At 38.3% G+C, this 26,794-nt stretch overlaps 1 pseudogene; it reads right to left on the bottom strand.

Annotated features, from left to right (window-relative positions):
* The window catches only part of LOC100429781 (tetratricopeptide repeat protein 14-like), a 66,035-nt pseudogene extending 47,524 nt beyond the window's left edge, over nt 1–18,511 (bottom strand).
* Nucleotides 18,512–26,794: the final 8,283 nt, after the last annotated feature.

Raw genomic sequence — 26,794 nt, 5'->3', positions numbered from 1 at the left:
TCACTTAACGTAATGATCTCCTGTTCCATCCATGTTGTTGCACATGACAGGGTGTCATTCCTTTTTATGGCTGAATAGTACTCCACTGTGTATATGTACCATATTTTCTTTATTCATTCATCTGTGATGGACACTTAGGTTGCTTCCAAATCTTGGTTATTGCAAACAATGCTACAACAAACATGGGAGTGCAGATAGCTCTTTGATATACTGACTTGCTTTCTTTTGGGCATATATCCAGAAGTGGGATTGCTGGATCATATGGTTACTGCATTTTTAGTTTTCTGAGGAATTTCCAAACTGTTCTCCATAGTGGTTGTACTAATTTACATTCCCACCAATAGTGTACAAGGGTTCCCTTTTCTCCACATCCTCACTAGCATTTGTTATTGACTGTCTTTTGGAAATAAGCCATTTTAACTGAAATGAGATAATATCTCATTGTAGTTTTAAATTCCATTTCTCTGATAATCAGTGATATTAAACACTTTTTCATATGCCTGTTTGCCATTTTTATGTCTTCTTTTGAGAAATGTCTATTCAAATATTTTGCCCAGTTTTAATCAGATTATTAGACTTTTTCCTACAGAGTTGTTTGAGCTCCTTACATATTCTGGTTGTTAATTCCTTGTCAGGTGCGTAGTTTACAAATATTTTCTCCCATTCTATGGGTTGTCTCCCCACTTTCTTGATAGTTTCCTTTGCTGTGCAGAAGCTTCTTAACTTATGTCCATTTTTGCTTTGGTTGCCTGTGTTTGTAGGCTATTACTCAAGAAATTTTTTGCCCGGACCAATGTGCTAGGGATTTTCCCTAATGTTTTCTTGTAGTAGCATAATGCCTTTGAGAGTCATCCAAGTTGTTGTATACATGAATAGTTCATTCCTTCTTACTGTTGAGAACTATAAGAATAAGCAGCAGGACCATAGAGGACGCTGTAGGACTAATGCTCATCGGAAAATGACTAGCGGTGCTGACATCCCTATGTTCTTTTTCCAAATGAGAAACATTTTCCCCAAGGCAAAAATGCCCCTAAGATGTATTCTGGAGAAATGGAACCAATTTGACCCTCAGACGTTAAGAAATAAGCGACTTACATTCTTCTGCAGTACTGCCTGGCCACAATTTCCTCTTCAAGGGGGAGAAACCTGGCCCCCTGAGGGAAGTAAAAATTATAACAGCATCTTACAGCTAGACCTCTTTTGTAGAAAGGAGGGCAAATGGAGTGAAGTGCCGTATGTGCAAACTTTATTTTCATTAACGTACAACTTGCAATTATGTAAAAAGTATAATTTATGCCCTAAAGGAAGCCCTCAGAGTCTACCCCCCTGACCCGGCGTTGCCCCGATGTTCCCCGGGCTCCTTTCCCAACTAATAAGACCCCTATCAACCCAAACGGTCCACATCTTTACCAGTATTTGATATTGTAATTTTTCTGGGTGTGTACTTGTAAATCATTGTGGTTTTAATTTGCATTTGCCTTTTGACTAGTGATAGTAAGCAGCTTTTCATGTCCCCATTTGCCACTTTGTCAAAAAACAAACACAAATGACACATAAAAAATATATATTATTTTTAACCATAATTGCCCTACTATACGATCCAACACTAGAACTTACTCCTTCTGTCTATCTGTATATTTATACCCATTAAACAAAAATGTGGTCAGTTTGTATATTTATTATCAAGTTGTTGTTCATAGCTTTAGTTCTTATATTTTGTAAATGATCCCTTCATAGTATGAGATGCCCTGCTTTATTTCCTGGGTTGGTAATATTCCTTCCTTTGACATCTGCTTTATTTGATATTATTAATTCCACTCGAGATTTCTTTTTATTAGTTTTGGCATAGTATATCATTTTCCATCCATTATTTTTAACATATCTGAGTTTATTTATTTGTTTATTTATTTTTGAGATGGAGTCTTGCTCTGTTGCCCAGGCTGGGGTGCAGAGGTGAGACCTCAGCTAACTGCAACCTTTGTCAGCCATGTTCAAGCAATTCTACTGCCTCCTGAGTGGCTGGGATTACAGGTGTGCACCACCATGCCCAGCTAATTTTTGAATTTTCAACAGAGATGGGGTTTCACCATGTTGGTCAGGCTGGTCTCGACCTCCTGACCTCAAACGACCCACCTCCATGGCCCAGGCATAAGCCATCATGCCCAGCTGGAGTTTTTATATTTAAAGTAGGTCTTTTTTTTTTTTTTTTTTTTTTTTTTTTTTTTTTTTTTTAGCGGAGAGTTAGGTCCTGCTTTCTTAAAATCCAATCTGACAATTGTTGCCTTTTCATTGCAATGTTTAAATCATTAGCGACTAATATAATTATAAATATGGTTGGATTAGATTTATCACCTTGTTATTTGTTTTCTATTTATCTGATCTGATTTTTGTTCTATTTTCCCTTTCCACTACTTTTTGTATAGATTTTTAAATTAATTTATTTTTTCTCCCATTTGTCTTATTAAATATCTCTTTGCTTTATTGTTATATTATTTTAGTAATTGCTCTAGAGTTTACAGTACTCTTAGAGTTTACATTTTCAGCTTATCACAGTCTTCCTTCAAATGATATTATACCGCTTCATGGATAATGTAAGAAATGTAAGAATCTTATAATAATGGTATACTTTCATTCCATCTCCCCATGTTTTGTATTATTATTGTCATACAATTTATGCCCACATTCACTATAAATCCTACAATACATTGCTATTTTTTTTGCCTTAAACAGTCATTTTTCTTTTAAAGAAATTAAAAATTAGAAAAAACATCTTTTATATTTACCCTTACATCATTTATTATTTTTGGTTTTCTTCCTTTTTTTTTTTTTTTTTTTTTTGAGACGGAGTCTCGCTCTGTCGCCCAGGCAGGAGTGTGTAGTGGCGCAATCTCGGCTCACTTCAAGCTCTGCCTCCCGGGTTCACGCCATTCTCTTGCCTCAGCTTCCCGAGTAGCTGGGACTACAGGCGCCCGCCACCACGCCCGGCTAATTTTTTGTATTTTTTAGTAGGGACGAGGCTTCACTGTGTTAGCCAGGATGGTCTCGATCTCCTAACCTCGTGATACACCTGCCTCAGCCTCCCAAAGTGCTAGGATTACAGGTGTGAGCCACCGTGCCCGGCCTCTTCATTCTTTTATGTAGTATTCCGTTTAACATTTTTTACAGTGCATGTCTGCTGGTGATAAAATCTCCTAACTTTTGTTTGACAGAATCCTTTTATTTCACCTTTGTCTTAGAATGATTTTGTTCTTTTTTGAGGGGGAGAAGCTGTGTACGCAATTCTCTTCTGACTTTTTTTCCTTTTCAATACTTCATTGGGATTCCTTGTGGCAGTTAATCCACCAGTCTGTTTATCTGTCCTGGGGTTATTCTTTTTGCTCTTTCTTTCCTCATGACAATCCATGCAAGACAAAATACACAATAAGTGAGTGTGGGAACAACCCTAACTTAAAAACCCTATGTCTTACATGAGCCAACATCTCTTCTAACAACTCTTAACCATAGTTTCCAGGGTCTTGCATATCCAAAATAAAAAATTATGACTTATCACTCGGTATGTATAGTCATACCTAGAACTCCCAGTCCAGACACAATCTTTCAATCAGGGTTCATTGAGTTGCTAAGCATTGATATGACATTTCATTTTCATCACATTTCCTGAAGAACAGGGTTAGAAAGTTTTAAAACAACAAGGTCTCATGGAAAAGAAAAAATGAGGTTTTAAGCCATTTACGCACATCCTTGAAGTCTATCTTCTTCTCTTGAAGTCTGTTGTGTTGCGCTCTCCGGGTGCGCCTTCTCTTTACTTCTTGGTCTCATCTTTCCCTCCCATGTATGCTTTTACAAGGCTATGTCCTTAACTCTCTTCATTTCTCCTTCTGTGCTCTCTCAATATCTTCACTAGCTATTTTGGTTTGTGTCATCTATGCAGACAAATGCCAGATCCTTATCTGTAGCCTTAACTTTTCTAACAAGTCTAGTTTTGAATTTCCCAGTTCCTCCTATGTGTTGCCATTTAGATATCTTGCAGGAACACTGAATTCAATTTATCTAATACAACTCTTCAACACTACCTACTGTATTTAATCACCATCTTCTCCCTCAATCATTTTCAATTATATCATTTCTCTCTCCCGTTTTTCAGGCGTCTTCAAAGTACTATAGATTCTACTTCTGTACTATTTTTCTTATCAATATGGCTGCTCTTTTTCATGTCTGTGCACTCTTTTTCTGCCTCTGAAATGCTCCAGGCTCACCATGCTGGTTGTCATGAAAACTGTTAAAAAAAAAAAAAAAAAAGTATCTTTCATTGTCTATGCTTTGCTTTGGAAGCTTCATCAGGCCCTCTCTTACTCTGCTTATTTCAAACATTCCCTTGTATTAGATCCTCTTGGTTTAGGATTGCTGTGATTTGACTATTTGTGTCTCTTTCAAATTTCATGTTGAAGCTTAATTCCCAGTGCAACGTATTAAGAGGTGAGGCTTTCAGAAGGTGTCTGTGCTCACCAAACACCAAATCTGCTGGCACCGTGATCTTTGGCTTCCCAGGTTCCAGAATTGTGAGAAATAAATTTCTGTTCTTTTGAAATTACTCAGTGTCAGATATTTTGTTCTAGCGCATAAAAAAATAGACTAAGACAAGGATCATATTTTCCTTGTACCTTTTTTCTCTTCTCCATTACTCCAGCATGTGCTGGTGTTTCGCCAGAATTTTATACTATCTACACAGACTTTAGCTTCATGTCAATATACCTGTTACTAGGTGATTCCTAACAGGCATCTATACATTCCAAAAGCATTTCAGAAAATTAGTTATTATCACTAGGCAACTTCACCACTTGCTTCAACAATAAGAATTATGTCAGTCAACTTTGAACATGTGCCAAGAAAGGGAAGAAAAGAAGCACTGAGGTAGAAGCAGGAAAAGCAGGCTTGCACCGGCTTGTACCCAGTGCAAGCCTGATGTTATAGTATAAGCCTACCATCTATTACAGGCTGAATTGTGTCCCCCACTCTCCAAATTCATATGTTGAATCTCTAACACTGAGGATCTTAGAGTGTAACTGTATTTTGAGTGAGGTCCTTTAAAGAGGTGATGATAGTGAGGCCATTAGTTTGAGTCCTATTTCAAATTGACTGTTGGTCTTATAAGAACAGGAAATTTGGGGAGCTGGGTGCAGTGGCTCACATTTGTAATGCCAGCACTGTAGGAGGACAAGGAAGGCGGATCACTTGAGGCCAGGAGTTCAAGACCAGCCTGGCCAACATGGCAAAACCCCATCTCAGTAATAATAATAATAATAATAATAATAGCAAAAATTAGCCAGGTGTGGTGGTGTGCACCTATAATTCCAGCTACTTGGGGGTGCTGAGGTACGAGAATCACTTGAACCCAGGAGGTGGAGGTTGCAGTGAGCTGAGATCGCACCACTGCACTACAGTCCAGTCTGGGTGACAGAGCGAGACACTGTCTCAAAAAAAAAAAAAAAAAAAAAGAAGAAGAAGAAGAAGAAGAAGAAGGAGAAAGAAGAAGAAGAAGGAGGAGAAGGAGAAGAAGGAGGAGAAGGAGAAGAAGAAGGAGAAGGAGAAGAAGAAGAAATTTGGATACTCAAAGAGACAACAGGGATTTGTGTGCACAGAAGAAAGGCCATCTGTAGACACAGTGAGACAGCAGCCTCTGCAAGCCAAGGAAAAAGGCCTCAGATAAAACCAAACTTGCCACCACCTTGATCTTAGGCTTCTAGCTTCCAGAAGTGTGAGAAAACAAATTTCTTTGTTTCACTCAGTCTGTGGTATTTCGTTATGGTAACCCTAGAAAACTAACTCACCATCAATAAAAATGCAATTATGGCACAAACTGTCAACCTGTGTAAATGCTGACAATAAAGTTTAAGTGAAAGAGAAGACCTTGAACAAATTTTGTAACCACAATGAAGTGGGAAAACAAAGAAAATTCTATTTCTCCAATTTTATCTCTTTTCCCCATTTATTGACCTAATAATACACATAATACTTAGGTCATGCTAATGTCCTTTAAAACATACATACATTGAAATAAAGCTAAGTTTGTATCTTTGTAGCAGCAGCAGCCTCTGAACACAAGCCCCCCCTTTCCTTTTCCCTCTCCTTCATCTAAAATGAACGGCTACAGGGAACAATAGCAGATGTTGCTGGTGAGATGCTAGGAGAAAGACATGTAGGAGATAAAGCTTAGGCCAGGTGTGGTGGCTCACGCTTGTAATCCCAGCACTTTGGGAGGCTGAGGTGGGCAGATCACAAGGTCAGGAGTTCAAGACCAGCCTGACCAACATGGTGAAACCCTGTCTTTACTAAAAATACAAAAATTATCCAGGCATGGTGGCGTGTGCCTGTAATCACAGCTACTTGGGAGGCTGAGGCAGGAGAATCGCTTGAACCCGGGAGGCAGAGGTTGCAGTGAGCCGAGATTGTGCCACTGCACTCCTGCCTGGGCCCCAGAGGGAGACTCCACCTCAAAACAAACAAACAAACAAACAGCTTTGTGTTTACTCTTCCTCAAATTTCTCTTTGGCTCTGTGAAGTGGATATAAATGGATAAGAGTAAAGGCATCACTGGCTGGATAGTGGGAATCCTCTGCAATGTGTCAACATAGTTATTAAACCCTTAAATTCAGCTGTATGAGAAGCTGACAGCCAAGAGCTAAAATGTACCCAAACATTGCTTATTCTATCCTTTATTTCTGAACTATCACAATCAGTCTCTGATTTTTAATCTAGTGATAGTTTCTTAGTTTTTAAAAGTCAAGAACAGCAAATACTCCTGCTGGGGATGGCAGTTTCAGTGAGGGTGAAGGAATAGGGAAGTGGAATATGTTGACAACTTACTTTTATAGCAAAGAGACTATTTCTTATGCTATCTGCTTCCCCTGGCTCCTGGAATCTGGCAAAGATTTTTTTCCTTAAATATTTTATGAAACTGACTTTCCAAGTGGTGTGGGATTTAGAAATTAGATACTTGAACAAGTTGTATAAAGGAAGTGTATACGAACATTGTTTAAAATGCCAAGTCATGTGAGCATTCAGCTTGGAATCAATTACAACCTTAAAGCAGGTCTGCCATATTGCCAAGTTGCTCCTCATTCTTTAAGTCAGTAACACTGGACAGTTCATAGAGGTAGAAAGTAATGGACATCATATTTGGGGAGATAATTTGAATAGCTTTTTTAAATAAAATGCCATATTTGTAGACTCATATATTCTGATTCAAAAACAGACACACAATCTTTTAATCATTTGAGAAATGAGAATTTAAGAAAAATTCTTCTTTCTGATTATGAGAGAGTGACTTCTTCCAACTCTATGGAAATCCACTCAAATGATAAGGATATTCCATCCTATAAAAAATGTTGGTCTGGATGTCAATTATTAATTCATTATTTCAAGAAATATTTATTGAGTACTTCCTCTAGGCACTGGCTGCACATCAAGATAGACAAAGTTTCTACCATATGGAGCTTATGTTCTAGTAGAGAAACACAGGTAGTAAACAAGCAAATAAGTTCAGATACTGTTAAGTGCTAAGAAGAAAATGCAACAGGATGAGAATGGGTCCTCACCGAAGACCTCAGTGAGAAGGTAACATTGAAGCAGAGAACTCGATGACAAAAGGAAGCCAATCTTGCTCAAATCTTCTAAGGGAAGAGATCTTCTGGAGGAGGGAATGACAAGTGTGAAGGCCCTAACATGAGAGGAACTAGTCTGGCATGTTCCAGGACAAAAAGAAGGCAGTGTATCTGGAATAATGTAACAGGAGAGATGTGATCAGAGAAGGTGGTCAGGGACCAGGTCTGGTAGGACTACTAGGTCAAGGTAAGGTCACTGAGTTTTACTCTAAGTAGGAAAGGAAGCCCATGGTTTCAGGCAGAAAAGCAACAGGATCTGATTTATGTTCTTAACACATGATTCTGACCACTATGAGGAAAATCAATTTTATAGAAAAGGAGAGGTCAACCTGGAGGCTGTTGCCATATCCAGATGGGAAATGATGGTGCTTCAGATAGGGTGGGCATAGGGGAGATGAAGAGAACCACACTAATTCTGTATGTTTTGAAGTTGAGACTTAATAGGACTTGCAGAGAGATTGGATGTCAGAAATTAATGAAAAAGGGAAATCAAAGATGATTCCTGGATTAGGGGGTTTAACTATCGATTGATAGTGCTTCCATTTTCAGTGAAATATGAAGGGTAACCATTAGATAGATGACAGGGTCAGAAAAGGGAAAGAAGATGACTTATGGGAGGTTTGAGGAGAGAGGAAAGGTGTAAAAGAGTTATGAAGTATAAGAAAGAATATGATAGTAAATAAAAAAGAATTGTTGCAAAGAGTTTCATCTCCTATTTGGGATTAGCTATTAGACAATACAAGATTTCCTAATAGGATCTTTGTCATTGTGACTGTCTTATCTAAGAGAAGGGATGGTGAGAAGACAAAAACACAGATAGAAAATGTCATTTTACACCACTGTGCATCTGACGTGTAGGATGCTCAGTCTGGAAGCCAGATGGTCTTCTGATAGACACAAGAGGAACATTATTTTAGAAAAAAAAAATCTGCCTGTAACATGGAAACATTCATATGAGTCTTACTAAACCTGAAAGAATTTACAGCAGAGATAAGCCAAACAAGTTTACTAATAGTAGTAAGAACCTTCAGCTTAAATGTACCATTTCCCACATTCCATAATCTTGTTGAATCTCGGAAGTTAACCTAATCCTATTTACCCATCTCTCCATCCATTTTTCTATTGATTCATTGATTTATTTAATGAAATTTACTGAGTGTCTACTATGTGCTGCTATGTGCTAGTAACAAGGTAGATGCAGTCTCTACCTTCATAGAGCTAATATTCCAACAGAAGAAAGAGACAAGAAACAAGTAAAGGAAATGAAATGATCAATGGTTAGGGAAAGTCTCTTTGAGGAGATGAAACTTAAGTTGAGGCATGAAAGATGAGTGTCGGTAAATTATACAAGAACCTGGGCGGGAGCATTCCAGACAAGTGTTAACAGGAAAGAATCTGGCATGAACAGAGGGATGTAAAACAGAGAAGAGTGACAGGGGATGTGACACCAGTGCCAGGCAGGTGCCAGCTCACTCAGGAGAAATCAGAAAGATCTTGTAAATTTTACTGTTGCTCCTCAATCAAATTTATCCAAAAGTTGCCAGAATAAGCTTCTTCAAAATGTCGATGCCAGCAACCATTTATCTGCTTAAAAACCTTCAGTGGTTTCTGATTGCATTTGAAATTGAATCTAAATTATCCAGTTTAGCCTACAGGACACAGAATGAATCAAGGATATGGCTTAGATTTTTGACCTTCTACAACTGTATCGTGTGCCAATGATAAACTGGAGATGACTAGCAGAAGAAAAGTTTTTTGGGGGAATTGGAGAAATCTCATTATATAATACTTTCAATTCATGTGTTAAAAAATTCCATGAGTATAATTAATTAAGAAAAACTCTGGTGCGCTTCTATTCTGTTGTCTACATTAAAGAATTCAGGGCCAGGCGCAGTGGCTCACACCTGTAAACTCCCCACTTTGAGAGGCCGAGGCAGGAGGACCGCTTGAGGTCAGGAGTTTGAAGCTAGCCAACATGGCAAAACCCCATCTCTACTAAAAATACAAAAATTATCTGGGCATGGTGGAGGGCACCTGTAATCCCAGTTACCCAGGAGGATGAGGCAGGAGAATCGCTTGAACCTGGGAGGCGGAGGTTGCAGTGAGCTGAGATCGCGCCACGGCACTCCAGCCTGGGCAACAGAATGAGACTCTGTCTTAAGAAAGAAAAAAAAATCATATTTTTGAGAAGTCCTATAATCAAAAAGTATCTCTATTCATGACTTCTATTATGCATACTCATTATCCATTGGCTATGTTCATTTAGCCTATTGGGAAGTATTGTTCCGTTTTTGTTTTTGTTTTTGTTTTTTTACCCAGCTCCTCCAAGTGCTTTGCAGTCCCCAGTCTTCTTTCCAATCATTCCACCTCTCCATAAATTTCATATTTGATATGCCCTAAGTATGACCAAAGCTATTACCACATCTGGGATTTCTCTGTACCCCTCCCCACCTTTTTTTCGTCTCTTAGAACTTTGATTTCACTTTGCTTTGTGCATTTTTGGTGATCTTCAAAATCTTCTGCTCTTTCCCCGTATGTTTCTCCAAAGGTCCTTGTTGCCAGCTCGGAATTTCTGTACCTTTTTGTTTATCTATAAAATAATTCCTTCAGAGTATTCTAGGCACATTCTTTTTTCCATCCCTGATCCAGGGCTGCCACTTTCTTTTAGTTTAGAGTATAATGTCTACAACTAAGCCTTGGGAATGAACAGACTATCTTTACACTGAGGGACTGTATTTTCCATTGATTCTGAAAGTGAGAGACACAAGACCCACAATCAAAAGGGTTGCCACCTATATAGGATAAAGTCTTTCCTGTTGCAGGACCATTTGTAGTAGGCAGGTTCTATGAAGGATAAAAATTTTGTAGAAAAACATTTGCCTTACTAAAACAACAACAACAAACAAAAAACAACAAGAAGAAAACCCAATCTATGCTCTATTCCACTAATTATTTTTCCATGAAAGGAATCATAGCATAGTGGTTAAGAGCACGAGCTTTGGAGTCCACCAGAGTTGACCCCAGCTTAGGCTTTAAGCATGGGTGTGCATGCCATCACTAAACCTTTTTAAGCCTCAGTTTCCTTATGTCGGTGGAGACTATTTGTATCTACTTCATGGATTGTTGTATGGACTACATAAAATATTATTGATTTATCACTCAAAACCTAGCATATAGACACTTAATTGTGGTAAGTTTTCTTATTTTATGCTATGTAATTACCTTATTGTTTGTGTGTTTGTCATTTCATCACTGTACTCACATATGATTTTAAACCTCTTCCTTAGAGCTTTCCAGAATATGCACAATATTTTTAGATTCTGACCTATACTTTCTAGCCTTTTATTTCATCACTCTGTTGCTCATACTCTCTTTCCCCTAAGAAACAATTAGGACTATGGTTTTAAAATATTTTCTGATCATTTGAAGCATATTTTTCACAGATGCTCTATGAAAAACTTTTAGGAACTCATTGATTTCCTATAAATTTTTTTGTGCTTATATACATACACACAAATTATACAGATAACTGTATATTTAAACACACATATAATTTATATATTAAAAATAAATATATACCTTCATTTCTATATTTTTTGTGCTTATATACACATATACACACAAATTATACAAATAACTGACATATTTATACATAAATTATATACATGTTATTATATATATTACACTCCTGCTTTTAGGACCTCAGTACAAAAATCAATCTTCCTCATGGAATGAAAGAAACATAAAACAATCATCAAAATATTGTTAGGAATACTATACCAAGAACTAAAGTAAAATAATTCAAATCCCTAGTTACATTGAGGTATTTCTACATGTCTATGTACTCTCCATCATGTTTGAATTTCCAGAAGCAGACATAAAGTTATCAGTGTCATCTTGTGATGATCTAGATAAACCCTTTCAAATGGGAGTGTTGGCTTTTAGGCCAGGAGGTTGAGCCCCAACAAAATCCTCTCTTGGTGCTCACATAGCTCCTCCAATCACAGTATCCCTTTTTTACCCAAACCCTTCATTCCTTCACTACTTCACTCCATGTTTATGCTTAATATAATCAGTGTTTTAAGCTTAATTTTCATTCGCCAATAGCAGAGCTCTATGAATTATCCAAATGAAACACATTAGCATCCATAAATACTCTTTGGTGTTTATATTACATTGTATTTTTTTTACAAGTCTCTGTGTTATTTACATGAATAGTCCATACTTTTGGTTTGTGGTTTTGCATGCCATCATGACAGATCCCAAAAATTCAACAAAAAGAGGAGTATCAGTTCCAAGGTCTGCTACCAGTATAAGGATAAGACTTGAGTATTCATCAATGTCAGGAAAGTTTTAAAGTCCACATATGCTCTGGTAATTATGTCTGCTCCAAATGACACTAGCAAACATGTACAATATTATTGAAGAATATTTGTAGTTATAATTATATTAACTATAATTTGTAATAATTTATATTCTAAATCTAATAAATTCCATTTTAACAAAATAACATCTGCAAATTATTCAAACTCATTAAACCCCCAAATGAATATATAATCAAAGTGAAACAATGATAAGGCATGTTGGCTTTTGCCAAGTAATGTTTCCATTTAGATAGTGAGGTCCCAGTCCTCTGCAACACAGAGTATCACATACTCATGTTCGTAATATTTTTTTTTTTGAGACAGCGTCTCACTTTGCTACCCAAGCTGGAGAGTGGTGATGCAATCATGGCTCTCTGTAACCTTGACCTGCCGGGGTCCAGTAATCTTCCCCCCTCAGCTTCCTCAGAAGCTGGGACTACAGACACATGCCACCATGTTTGGCTAATGTTTTAAAACAATTTTTGTAGAGATGGGGTCTTGCTGTGTTGCCCAAGCTGGTCTCGAACTCCTGGCTTCAAGTGATTCTCTCACCTCAGCCTCCCAAAGTGTTGTGATTATAAGTGTGTGCCACTGCCCTTGCCATATAGTCTATTAAAAAAAAGAAACTATGCAAAAATATTTAATATTTGAACTAATTATACATATAAAATGGTATTAAAAACATTAACACATATAATCACTTTCAAAGGTTTAGGGTTTTAAATTTAACAGAAAAGGGAACGAAACAATTTTTTATGAAAACGATGCAAGTGTTCATGCAAAGATTTAATTTTCCCTCAAACAGCAGGATACGTTGGACCCAGTATAATGGACTCTCATACACCATCATACAATGAAGAAACAATACTTTCAGAGAATTATCTGTAGGTGAATAAATTAAAAATGTCAGAGTAAGAAACATACTGTAGATAAACACACACATGAAAAGCCTAAAAATCCAGCTGTGACAAGAGACTTACAACTGAATCAAATGCAATTTGAGAAAAGCTACAAAACATTTGCTTTGTGTAATCTCTGCATATAACTTTAGAAACAGAGATTTTTGCCCCGGACTGGTATAACTAAAACATCCAAAACTTTTACTAACATTTAGCATAAAGGTGCTGATTTCCTTGGCATACAAATTTTTTGTCTTATTTTCTTTTTCTTTCCCAAATCCACCTAACTGATTAAATATACTGAGTAAATTTTATTTTATTTTTTAACGTTGCTTTCTGAGTGTTCTTTGCTATAAGTCCATCTTCTGGAACCCGAGTTTTGATATCCTGCCCATAATTGTTTTCTCTTTCATATTTTCCTTGATTTGTATTTGATCAGTATCTTAGCTCATGTCTACCGAAATCACATGATCTAGAATAAGTATGTTTTTTGTATCTCTCTACTGACTTCCAGTAGTGGTCTGAGTTTGCTGGTGAAGTGAAATACCTCATAGAACCTGGCTTTTACCTTCTCTAGAACTCTTTTCTTCCCTCCTACAACCACATCTCCTACAACCATATCCTGTTCAAATCTACAACCATAAATTTTTATCTTGTTTCTTGAATTCCTATGGAAGGAATCTGAGGAATGTCTTCTACTGGAAAAATATCTTTCCGATTTATATGGCTTTTCTGCTTTGCTACTACTTGTCTCGGTTTTATCGGTATTACAAAAATCTCTTGGCTCTTCAGTCCTGTCTCCAAAATAATACACTATTTCACCTGAAGATGGAGTATCTATCTTTCTCTTTTACTCGTGTTTTCTGATATTGTAACCTATCCTGCTTTTCCAGTAGTTTTTCCACTTCTTGTTTTTGGTTAAGAAAAGATGCTAAAGTATTAGTTGAAACTGGGTTTCACCTTTCCTCCTCTATCTATCTGGTTTGAGGACACCCTAAGCGAATACCTCTTCGAATTTCAAGCAGACTTCGAACAGTTCCTCTTATGTTTCTTATGCTTTTTGTGACCAGAAGAGAATGAGGATGATGCAGAAACAGATTCATCAGCAGAAGAAACAGGAAGAGGAAGCAGTTGATTTTCTTTTGTTCTTTTTTTTTTTTTTTTTTTTTTTGAGACGGAGTCTCGCTCTGTCGCCTCTTTTGTTCTTTAGCCTTTCTCTCTCTCTTTTTTTCTTTTCTTTTCTTTTTTTTTTTTTTTTTTTTTTTTTTTTGAGATGGAGTCTCACTCTTTGCCCAGGCTGGAGTGCAGTAGTGCAATCTCGGCTCACTACAACCTCTGCCTCCCAGGTTCAAGTAATTCTCCTGTCTCAGACTCTCGAGTAGCTGGGATTACAGGTGCACACCACCATGCCCAGCTACTTTTTTGTATTTTCAGTAGAGACAGGCTTTTCACCACGTTGGCCAGGCTGGTCTCAAACTCCTGACCTCAAGTGATCTGCCCGCCTTGGCCTCCCCAAATTCTGGAATTTGGGGAGCCACTGCGCTTTGTCTCTTGTTCTCTTTTAAGAGCTTATGTAACTTTCTTCCCATGTTTCTATTTTCTTTGTTTTCTGCTTTTCTTCCTTTTCAGCTTGTTTTTCTCTGTACTTACTTACGAAGTTTCTGCGAGGCAGTTTTTACATCTTTCAAAGTCTCATCCAAAGCTCAAGCTTTCTTCTAGTGACTTTCAGCATTTAAAAACTTTTCTTCTTCTAACTACCTTCTTCTTTCTACAAGTGTCTGTGAGTTGGAGAGTTTTGTAATGCAAGCTCAAAATCTTCTGTTGCTTTGGTCAGACTTCCCTTTGTCACATTTAACCCTCCAAGAAATGCCAGTGCTTTGTTTGTTTCTAGAGTTTTATTGTATTCATTCACAGCATCCACATGGCATCCAATCTTAAACTGTAATCTTCACCTATTTTAAAGCCCAAGATACATATTGATTCTTTCTTAATGCAGAAAAAAAATTGTCTTAAGAGAAATTATTGCTCTGCAGGCCTTTCATTAAATGTGGTGGATGGTTGTAGCGACACGAATGGAACTGGAGTACATTATCCTAAGTGAAATAACTCAGAAACAGAAAGTCAAATACCACATGTTCTTCCTTCTAAGTGGGAGCTAAATTATGTGTACACATGGACATATGGAGTAGAATAACAGACATTAGGGACTCAGAAGGGTGGGATGGTGGAAGGAGGGTGAGGAATAAAAAAATTACCTATTGGGTACAATGTTCATTATTTTTGAGATGGGTACACTAAAAGCCCAGACTTCACCAGTGTGAAATACATCTATGTAACAAAACTGCACTTGTATCCCCTCAATATGTGTTTTGGTGGTGTTTTTTGTTTTTTTGTTTTTTTGTTTTTCTGAGATGGAGTCTCGCTCTGTCACCCAGGCTGGAGTGCAGTGGTACACTCTTGGCTCACTGCAAACTCCGCCTCCCAGATTCAAGTGATTCTCCTCCCTCACCCTCCTGAGTAGCTGGGATTACAGGCAGGCACCACCACGCCCAGCTAATTTTTGTATTTTTAGTAGAGACATGGTTTCACCATGTTGGTCAGGCTAGTCTTGAACTGCTGACATCGTGATTCGCCTGCCTCAGCCTCCCAAAGTGCTGGGATTACAGGCATGAGCCACTATACCTGGCCCTAAATATGTTTTTTTAAGGTGCTGGATTAGATTAGTCTATTCCTACTTTTTCTAGAAAAAAATTACTCCTGGATTCACAAATCCCACTGAACTCTGCGTGATGTTTTTGTAGGCTCCAAAGAATTGTTATTCAGTTCAACACGCCTCCTGTAGCACAAAGGAAGTTCTTCAGGGCTAATTACACCTAATTTAATACCAGATAGGTGTGGTGGAAGAGACGCAGTATCGAGAGATAGTGCAAGCTTTGCATGGCATCTATCAATATCCTTGATTCCAGCTTGAATGATGTCACCAGTTTGATAGGATGATAAATAACCCCTATGGTTATTATGAGAAGACACATTTTTTTAAAAAAATTATACTTTAAGTTCTAGGGTACATGTGCACAACGTGCAGGTTTGTTACATGTGTATACATGTGCCATATTGGTGTGCTGCACCCATTAACTCATCATTTACATTAGGTATATCTCCTAATGCTATCCCTCCCCACTACCTCCACCCCACAACAGGCCCTGCTGTGTGATGTTCCCCTTCCTGTGTCCAAGTGTTCTCATTGTTCAATTCCCACCTATGAATGAGAACATGCAGTGTTTGGTTTTCTGTCCTTGTGATAGTTTGCTCAGAATGATGGTTTCCAGCTTCATCCATGTGCCAACAAAGGACATGAACTCATCCTTTTTTATGGCTGCATAGTATTCCACGGTGTATATGTGCCACATGTTCTTAATTCAGTCTGTCATGATGGACATTTGGGTTGGTTCCAAGTCTTTGCTATTGTGAATAGTGCCGCAATAAACATACGTGTGTATGTGTCTTTATAGCTGCATGATTTATAATCCTTTGGGCATATACTCAGTAATGGGATGGCTGGGTCAAATGGTATTTCTAGTTCTAGATCCTTGAGGAATCGCCACACTGTCTTCCACAATGGTTGAACTAGTTTACAGTCCCACCAACAGTGTAAAAGTGTTTCTATTTCTCCACATCCTCTCCAGCACCTGTTGTTTCCTGACTTTTTAATGATCGCCATTCTAACTGGTGTGAGATGGTATCTCATTGTGGGTTTGATTTGCATTTATCTGATGGCGAGTGATGATGAGCATTTTTTCATGTGTCTGGAGAAGACACATTTCTTAATGGAGAAAGACCTGTGATTTCTAAGCAGAATGTATCTCCTATGATGCCGCTTCATCAACAAATCAACACCATGAAAAATTAAAATTCCTGTATAAAACTAGTTTTTCTAATCACTAAGTCACCATGCTCAATAGTTTGGAAAAACAGCTCTCTCCAATCTACACTAGGTATCTCCATAAATAGTTTTAAAGGTGGCATGGCTGCATAATAATCTTCATTGTCTTCATTAATTTCAGAAGTTGCAGTTGTCTCTGCTTTCCAGGGGTGCAAAAAGCAGATCTGCCTCTTTGAAGAAGAATTTTTGCATTTTATTGTTATCAACTCTCTTATCTTTTCTGCTGTATAGCTGCTGCAGGGGCAGAGGGCTCAGGCAGGCTTGGCAGCTGATCCCAGGACGCTACACCAGTGCAGATTGTCCTGCTGTTCGCTCTGGAGCAATGATAGCAATAATGGCCCTGTGGCAAATCAGTGACTGCCACAGAAGGTTTCAGCAGATGGCTAGAGATTGCTGGGCCTGACAGCCAGTGGGAAGCTGAGGAGGAAGCCTGGAGACCACTGGAGGCACACAGCACAGTCACTTAGATGATCTTTCACATTGATTTAGAGGGATAAGTATGGCTATTTCTACTCGGTTATAAAGATGTGTCTTCTCAATCTTAAAATTTCTAATTCAGGAGTTATAAGAATTTCTAATTCAGGAGTTATAAGTTAAAAAAACAAGCATTTTAAAAAATGTCAATGTGGCCAAGTATGCTGATTATTATCTGAGTGCTCTATCACATCCATTCTCCAGGCTGCTCTGCCTTGTTCTTTGCCCTGGAGGCTAACCTCTATTAACGGCATCTGCAGAATTTGCCTTAGAATTTCTTGTTTGAAGTTGAGTTAATGAGATGCTCTGGCCAATGTTTGCAGCTATGGTAACAATGTGGTGGATTGTGGGGGTGGACTGGGCTCTTCTGGCTACTCTAGGGAGTGTACATAAAGATAAAAGATAACCTTAAAGTCTAGAATACCCAGCTCAAAGCACATCAATGGAAAACGAATAGCTTGAAAATGTCAGAAGCACCTAGAAAACATATTTTGCAGGAAGGAAGGCTTGATGAACTCTACCAGGTGAAGAATTCTGTGCAATGTGCTGGTGAAGGATAGGAGAATGGATGTTGAAAGTGGGAAGCTGTTGTTGTCAGTTTAGGTCTTGTAACCAGCTAGTTTTAAGTTAGTTGTTTTTCCCCTTTTCCATCATACATTTTATAAAGAGAACTAATGGTAGTTAACATTACGATTTAGTTCCATAGGAAGCGTGACAGAACTGACATCACTCAGCAATTACACCGTGGCTGATAAGACTTTATGCTTCTCCTGTGTTGAGGTCAAAAATTTTTATTCAGGCAAAGGTCAAGACTGGATGCTGAGTGGCAGAAGAGGTGAACTGTGCTGGTGATTCTGTTTGCTTCCCCCTACTCATGCCTTGATTCATAGCATGCCCTTTACCCTGGGTATCCCAGGACACTGATCTCTATAAATTCCATGACCAGGGTTCTCTTGCCCTTTTGCTTCCAGTTGGGTTTGACCAAAGGGATGACACAGCAGGTTATTGGATGGCAGGAGGAGAAAGAGGCTGGAGTATTTTCCTACCTCTTCTACCTTTGCTTGGCCACAGTTTTGGCAGCGGCTGCGTTGTATAGTTACAGCTTCTTTCGAGCAATTTCTCTTCTATGGCTCCAAACTTTTTCCAGGCTCTGCAAACACTATTTCCCATTCTTGTCCCTTTAGTTCTGAGATGACAATAATTTCCCACTATTGATTGTCCCTAAGTGTTACATCACACCGTTTCTGTTACCTTAACCTTGTCCATAACTCTTTAGATAATATTTTTATTAAGCTCACTCGGTTACAGTCTTTGTGTTTGCCTTTTATTTCCTGCTATTCCATTGACTGATATATTATGGAAAGGAGGAGAAATTGGGAGGGACCAGATGAAGGCAACCATTGGCACTGAGATGCAGTTGCAAGTGGTGGAGCAGATGCAGCTAAGAAGGCAGAAAGCAGAATTCAGAAAATATGGGCACAGGCTGGGTGCCGTGGCTGATGCCTGTAATCCCAGCACTTTGGGAGACTGGGCAGGAGAATCACTTGCGGCCAGGAGTTCGAGACCAGCCTGAGCAACATACCAAGACCTCGACTCTACAAAAATTAAAAAATTAGCCAGGTGTGGTGGTACGTGCCTGGAGTCTCAACTACCTGGGAGGCTGAAGCAAGATTCTGAGCCCAGGAGATCGAGATTATAGTGGGCTATGATCACACTACTGCACTCCAATCTGGGTGACAGAGAGAGTCCCTGTTTTAAAAAATTAAATTAAATTAAATTAAATTAAAATCTTCTTGAGAAGACAATAGGGTCTCCTAATAGAGACCTGGGAAATTTCTTAGTACCTTCAGTGATTCATTTAAAAACAAATTGTAAAGTTGGCCATTCTTCCCTCCATTTTGTTACTCTCCATCTGTTTCATTTGAGCGTGATATCTTTTGACTTTTCCTTACATTTTGGAGGTTTTAGGACCCAGGGTACCCTGCATAATAATGACAATAATGCTTCAAGATATGTTTTCAAGATAGTGCTTACCAACTTTTGGATAAGCTTTTTGTCAGCCTACCTAATGAAGAACCATGATTTATAGACTTGTCAGGAATCAGGTAATCAAAAACAAGCTTATTCCCAGTACTTAATTTTCACATATTTATTGTGAGATACTTTTGCTAACTGTGTCTGTAGAAATTTCCAGCTTTGTGTCCCTTTCTGTCTTTAATCAGACATGTTCAGTAGATTTAGAGCCCACCCAAATCCAGTATAATCTCACTTAAAAAACAAACAACAACAACAAAGAAAAACAAAACAGAACAAAACAAAAAAGGTCTTGCTATGTTACTGAGGCTGGAGTGTAGTGGCATGATTATAGCTCACCACAAACCTTGAACTCCTAGGCTTCAGTGATCGTCTTGCCTCAGCCTCCTGAGTAGCTTGAACTATAGGGATTCATGTAGCTAATTTTTTATTTTTTTGTAGAGACAAGGTCTTGTTATTTTTCACAGGCTGGTGTTGAACTCCTGGCCTCAAGCAATCCTCCTGCCTTGGCCTCCTAAAGGGCTAGGATTACAAACATGAACAACTATGCCCGGTTCTATAATCTCATCTTGATTCTTATATCTGCAAAAATCTTATTTCTAAATAAGGTCACATTCTAAGGTTTTGGGTGGGCATGAATTTTGCGGGCATGGGAGGGCGGGGTTCTCTATGAACCATTACAAGGCCATTGAACTTCATGAGGTGCTAGGGACAGGGTTGCCTTCCTGTCGGGGGAGCTGGTGTGGGCTCAGCAGGTAGCACAGATAGGCTTCCACAAGCTACAGGGATGCCAAAGCAGCCACGATGCTGGGGACTTAAGGAGGCAAGGGCAGCCTGTGCGCAAGAGAAGCAGAAGCAGCAGAAGTTGCTTCTAGCTGTGAAGGATTTCCTGAACTGAAAATTAAACAGAGGTATTCTAAGATTTTGGTGGGTTTTTTTTTGTTGTTGTTGTTCGTTTGTTTTGATTTTTTTTTCCAAAATCTTTGACTTCTTTCCCCTTTTTGAAACACTTTGTTTTCTGTTGTCTATTGAAGCTCATTCTCCTTGCTTCTCTCACATTGGATCTCAGACTTCTTTCCTGGCATGTTTGCCTACACCAGACCCTAATGGCCGCTGTCCTGAACCCATCTTCCTCTTCTCATGATTATAAATTGTAGCAGATGATACATTATATGAATATATCATAATTTACTTAGCCAATATCCTATTGAGGGTCATTTATATGTTTTGAATTTGGGGCCATTACATATTATATTCTGGCGGACAAACGTGTATATATACACACACACGGTATAGATGATATATATTGAAAATAAATATATTATTACACATGTAATTATTTTCTTACAGTGAATTCCTAGGAATGTCTACAGACATTCCTATTTGTCACACCTGAGTTGTGATCTAGTAGTTAGAACCTAGGGATGCTTCTTAACATTCTGCAATGCACAGAACATCCCCTCCCCACTCCACCCACAATCCCAACGAAGACTGTTCAGGTCCAAATGGCAATAGTGATGAGGCTGAGAAATCCTGTCTACATCCCTGCTCTTGACAGTCACCAGGGGAAGCCCAGGAATTTCAGGTCTGTGTTTCTGTACTCCTGGTTTTGTGAATAACATTTTTTTGCTGCATCTCCTGTCTCTGCCTATGTCCTAAAACTCTTGCCCTTTGTCCTCTGGAATCCATCAATTATCGGTAAAATACTCCTTTCTTCATGATCTTTTCTGAATGGTGTCTTCAACTTCTTGCTCTCATTAAACCTGGCTTCTGGTAACACTCTTACCCCTGCAACCCTCTTAAGCAGTGGCTGTTTTCTCAGCTACATCCATTATACCACCGGGAATGGAGTAGTGGCATGTTACTTGCTGTTCTCTGAAGCTTCCAAACCTGTATCACTCTATCCCTAAAAACACATAGCTTTTCATCACACATCATTACATCTTAATATTTACTATTTCTTTTTGGGGCTAGGCTGTACCTCAACCCAAGTCATTGCCCTTAGTCTATTAAAGATTCTAGTTCCTGATTCACCATAATTCCATGCAATAATATTCTTATAACAATTATTGGTTATTTCAGCACCTATGCAGATAATGCTTTGCACAACCTGGCCTCTCATTTCCTTGATCTTTTCTCCTCTCTATCTCAGTTACTCACTCTCTGAACTTTGTCACTGCCAATAACAGCAGCTCCTCCATTATCTTCCTTATAAAGATCCTACTTTCCAACCCAATAGTCTCTTTTCGGCTTTTGTTTTCTGCAGTACTTCGGCTCCAACAATCCTTTGGCCCCACTCCACCAGAAAAAAAGGCCATTCATTCTACCAGTTATCTCCATCTCTTATCTCTTTCAGGTCCATATTTCCTTCTGTGTCTAGCTTAAATTTCATAGTCAGTCATTAATATATTTCTTTTGCATGTACTCTACACACCCTTGTTCTGCTTAATATTTATCTTCATCTACTCTGTGCCAACATCTGAGAAGCTGAACATGGCTGAAGAAAATCACACTGTTATGACTGGTCTCACCTTAATTTTTTTTTCTTTTACCAATACCTTCAATGGGCCCCATAAAGCTTTCTAGGAATTTCGTTATACTTCGCTAATTCATTCATTCCCCTATACTCCTAGGTCAGTGGTTCTCGGCTATGATCGGCCCCATGACTTGTAGCATCGGCTTTATTTGGGAAGAATGTTAGAAATGCAAACTTTTCCCCCACCCCAGACCTATTAAATCAGGGACTCTGGGTGTGAGGCCCACACATCTTTGCTGTAACAAGCTGTATTAGTCCCTTTTCACATTGCTATAAAGAACTACCTGAGACTGCACAATTTATGAAGAAAAGAGGTTTAATTGACTCATTGTTCTGCAGGCTGTACAGGAGGCATGGCTTGGAAGGCCTCAGGAAACTTACAATCATGACAGAAGGTAAAGGGGAAGCCAGCATATCTTACATGGTGGGAGCAGTAGGAAGAAAGAGTGAAAGTGCAGGTGCTACACACTTTTAAACAACCAGATCTCATGAGAATTCAATCACGAGACGGCACTAGGGGAATGGTGCTAAACCATTAGAAACCACCCCCATGATCCAATCACCTCCCTTGAACATTGAGAATTACAATTCAATGTGAGATTTGGATGGGGACACAGAGCCAAACCATATCACAAGCCCTCCTGGTCATTCTGAAGCACACTCAGGCTGGAAAACCCAAGTACTAGCTCCTACCAGAGAGTCAAATCTGGCTTATCACTGGTTTTGCTTGTTTTAATTTTTTAAGTAGTTGAATTGAGACATAACTCATATGCCATAGAATTTACCTATTTAAAGTGTACAATTCAATGGCTTCTAGTATATTCAGAGACTTGTGTAAATATCACCACAACCAAGTTTAGAACATTTTCATGACCCCAAAAAAAAATAAAAAAAAGAGAAATCCCATGCTCTTGAGCTGTTATCTCTCAATCCCCTCATCTTTCCCACCTTCAGGCAACCACTTATCTCTTTCTCTCTATGTAGATTTGACTATTCTGGACATTTAATATAAATGAAATCATAAGATATATTGCTTTTTTGTGTGTTTGGCTGTTCCATTTAGCACAGTGTTTTCAGGTCCATTCATATTGTAGCATGGGTCAGTACTTCATTCCTTTATATTGCTGAAAAATATTCTATTGTATGAATATACCATATTTTGTTGATCCATTCATTGGTTGATAGACATTTGAGTTGATTTTATTTTTGGATATTGGAAATAATTCTGCCATGAACATTTGTGTACAAGTTTTTGTATAGACATATATTATCATTTCTCTTGGGTATATATGTAAAGATTGAATTGTTGAATCTTACGATAACTCTATGTTTAAGTATTAGCCTGTCTATTTTCCAAAGTGACTGTACCATTTAACATTCCCACCTGCAATATATGAGGTTTTCGAATTTTCCATGTCTACACCAACACATGTTATTATCTGTCTTTCTGATTTTAGCCATTCTAATGGGTGTGAAATGATATCTCATCATGATGTAGTTTTGATTTGCATTTTTCCTGATAGCTAATTATGTTGTGCTTTTTGGGCATTTGTATTTCTTCCTTGGAGAATAATCAGTTCAGATCTTTTGTTCATTTTATTTTTAAAATTATTGATTTATAAGAGTTCTTTGTATATTATAGATACAAGTCCTTCCCTTATCAGATATATGTTTTGAAAAAACTTTTCTCCCATTCCGTGAGCTGTTTTTTAAATTTCTTAGTGGTGCCCTTTGGAGCATAAGTTCTTAATTTTAATAATACCCAACCTATCTATTTTTAATTTTTTTGGTGTTACATATAAGAAATCATTATCAAATCCAAACTCATAAGGATTTGTCTCTATGTTTTCTTCTAAAAGCCATAGCTTTAGGTTGAATATTTAGGTCTAAAGTTGATTTTGAATTAATTTTTATATATGGTGCGGGTTGTGGAGTAGGGGTCCAAGTTCATTCTTTTGCTTGTGTTATTCAATTGTTGCTGCCTGTTTTCATAAACAATGTTTTATGGAAACTTAGCCACACCCATTCATTTACACATTATCTATAGATGCTTTAATACTACAACTGCAGAGTGTGTAGTTGAGACAGAGACTGTATGGCTTAGAAAGCCTAAAATGTTTGTTAGCTAGTCTTCTGCAGAGAAAGCTTGCTGACACCTGTCCTAAAGGGTGACTTTGTATTTTCTTGTTTCCTCAAACCTCCAATACTTGCTTTGCACCTGACTCTCAGCTGAAGGCTCTGCTGATGACTTTGTGAAATTTAAAATGATTGTTAAATAGAAGAGCATTTCCAAAAGTTCCCGTCACTAGATGTATCAACTCTGTTACATCTGAGCTCATATTCTTTACCTTCTTCCTTGCTTCTACTTAAGGCCAACCCTCCACTTGTGTATGAGGTTGCATACCATTGATATTTCACCCTCTTGAATCATCCTCATCAGCATACAGACATGCTATAATATTAATCATCATTAAGAATAACTTTTCCTGATCTCACTTTTCTTCCTCCAGTAACCACTATGTTTATCCCTCTTTACTGTAATATTCAGTGGAAGGGATGTCTCTATTTACTATGTAGTTCTCTCTTTATATTTGTTTTTAAAAGTTCTTTAAGTTTGGCTTCCATGCCTGTTGATTGAAACTACTCAAATCCACACCTCAAAGCAATAAGAGTAATTTATGACAAACCCAAAGTCAATCATACTGAATGGGCAAAAGCTGGAAGCATTCTCCTTGAAAACCAGCACAAGACTGATGCCCTCTCTCACTACTCCTATTCAATATAGTATTGAGAGTCCTGGCCAGAGCAATCTGGCAAGAGAGAGAGATAAAGGGCATCCAAATAGGAAGAAAGAAAGTCAAAACATCCCTGTTTGCAGATAACATGATTCTACAGCTAGAAAACCCAACAGTCTTGGCCCAAAAGCTCCTTAAGTTGATAAACAACTTCAGTGAAGTTTCAGGGTACAAAATAACCCTACAAAAATTGCTAGCATTCCTACACTCCAACAACAGTCAAGCTGAGAGCCAAATCAGGAAAGCAATCCCATTTACAATTGCCACACACGAAAACTAAAATACCTAGGAATACAGCTAACTATGAAGGTGAAAGAGCTCTACAATTGGAATTATAAAATGCTGCTCAAAGGAGTCAGAGATGACAGCAACACATAGGAAAATATTTCATGCTCTTGGATAGGAAGAATCAATATTGTTAAAATGGCCATACTGCTTGATATGGTTTGGCTCTGTGTCCCCACCCAAATCCCATCTCCTACTGTAATCCCCATAATCCTCACATGTCAAGAGAGGAAACCAGTGGGAGGCAATTAGACCATGGGGGCAGTTTCCCCCATGCTGTTCTCATGAGAACGAGTGAATCCTCCTGAGATCTGATGGTTGTGTAAGTGGTAGTTTCCCCTTCTCTCTCTCACCTGCTGCCATGTAAGACACGCCTGCTTCCCCTTGCACCATGACTGTAAGATTTCCTATCATTTCCCCAGCCATGCAGAACTGTGAGTCAATTAAATCTCTTTCCTTTATAAATCACCCAGTCTCAGGCAGTTATTTATAGCAATGTGAGAATGGGCTAATACACTCCCCAAAGCAATTTATAGATTAAATGCTATTCCTATCCAACTGCCAATGACATTTTTGACAGAACTAGGAAAAACTATTTTAAAATTCATATGTAACCAAAAAAGAGCCCGAATAGCCAAGGCAATCCTAAGAAAAAGAACAAAACTGGAGGCTTCACACTACCTGACTTCCAACTATACTACAGGGTTACAGTAACCAATACAACATAGTACTGGTACAAAAACAGACCCACGGACCAATAAAACAGAATAGAGAGCCCAGAAATAAGGCCACACACCTACAACCATCTGATCTTTGACAAAGCTGACAAAAAGCAATGGGGAAAGGATTTCCTGGTTAATAAATGGTGCTGGGATAATAACTGGTTAGCCCAAGGTAGAAGACTGAAACTGGACCCCTTCCTTATATCATATACAAAAATCAACTCAAGATGGATTAAAGACTTAAATGTAAAACCAAAAACTATAAAATCCCTGGAAGAAAACTTAGGCAATACCATTCTAGACATAGGAACTGGCAAAGATTTTATGATGGAGACATCAAAAGCAATTGCAACAAAAGCAAAAATTAACAAATGGGATTTAATTAAACTAAAGAGATTCTGCACAGCAAAAGAAACTATCAACAATGTAAACAGACAACTACAGAATGGGAGAAAATTTTTGCAAATGATGCATCTGACAAAGTTCTAATATCCAGTGTCTGTAAGGAACTTAAACAAATTTGCAAGAAAAAAAACCATTTAAAACCCGGCAAGGCATCAATAATAGACTGGATAAAGAACATGTGGTACATATACACCATGGTATACTATGCAGCCATAAAATCAGTGAGATCATGTCCTTTGCAGAGACAAGGATGGAGCTGGAGGTCATTATCCTTAGCAAACTAACACAGGATCAGAATATCAAATACCGCATGTTCTCACTTATAAGTGGAAACTAAATGATGAGAACACATGAACACACAGGGGGAACAAGACACACTGTGGTCTTTTGGAGGGCTGAGGGTGGGAGGAAAAAGAGGGTCATGAAAAATAACTAATGGGTACTAGATTAATACCTACGTGATGAAATAATATTACAACAAACCTCCATTACACAATTTACCTACGTAACAAACCTGCACTTGTACCCCTGAACTTAAGTTAAAAAAAAAAAATGGACAAAGGTCACGGGCAGCCACTTTTCAGAAGACATACGTGCAGCCAACAAGCATATGAAAAAAGCTCAACATTACTGATCACTTGAGAAATGCAAATCAAATTTTATTTCTTCATTAGAC

Source organism: Macaca mulatta, chromosome 3 (assembly GCF_049350105.2).
Source record: "Macaca mulatta isolate MMU2019108-1 chromosome 3, T2T-MMU8v2.0, whole genome shotgun sequence".
Taxonomy (NCBI): Eukaryota; Metazoa; Chordata; class Mammalia; order Primates; family Cercopithecidae; genus Macaca; species Macaca mulatta.
This window is presented reverse-complemented; position numbering and strand designations above follow the sequence as displayed.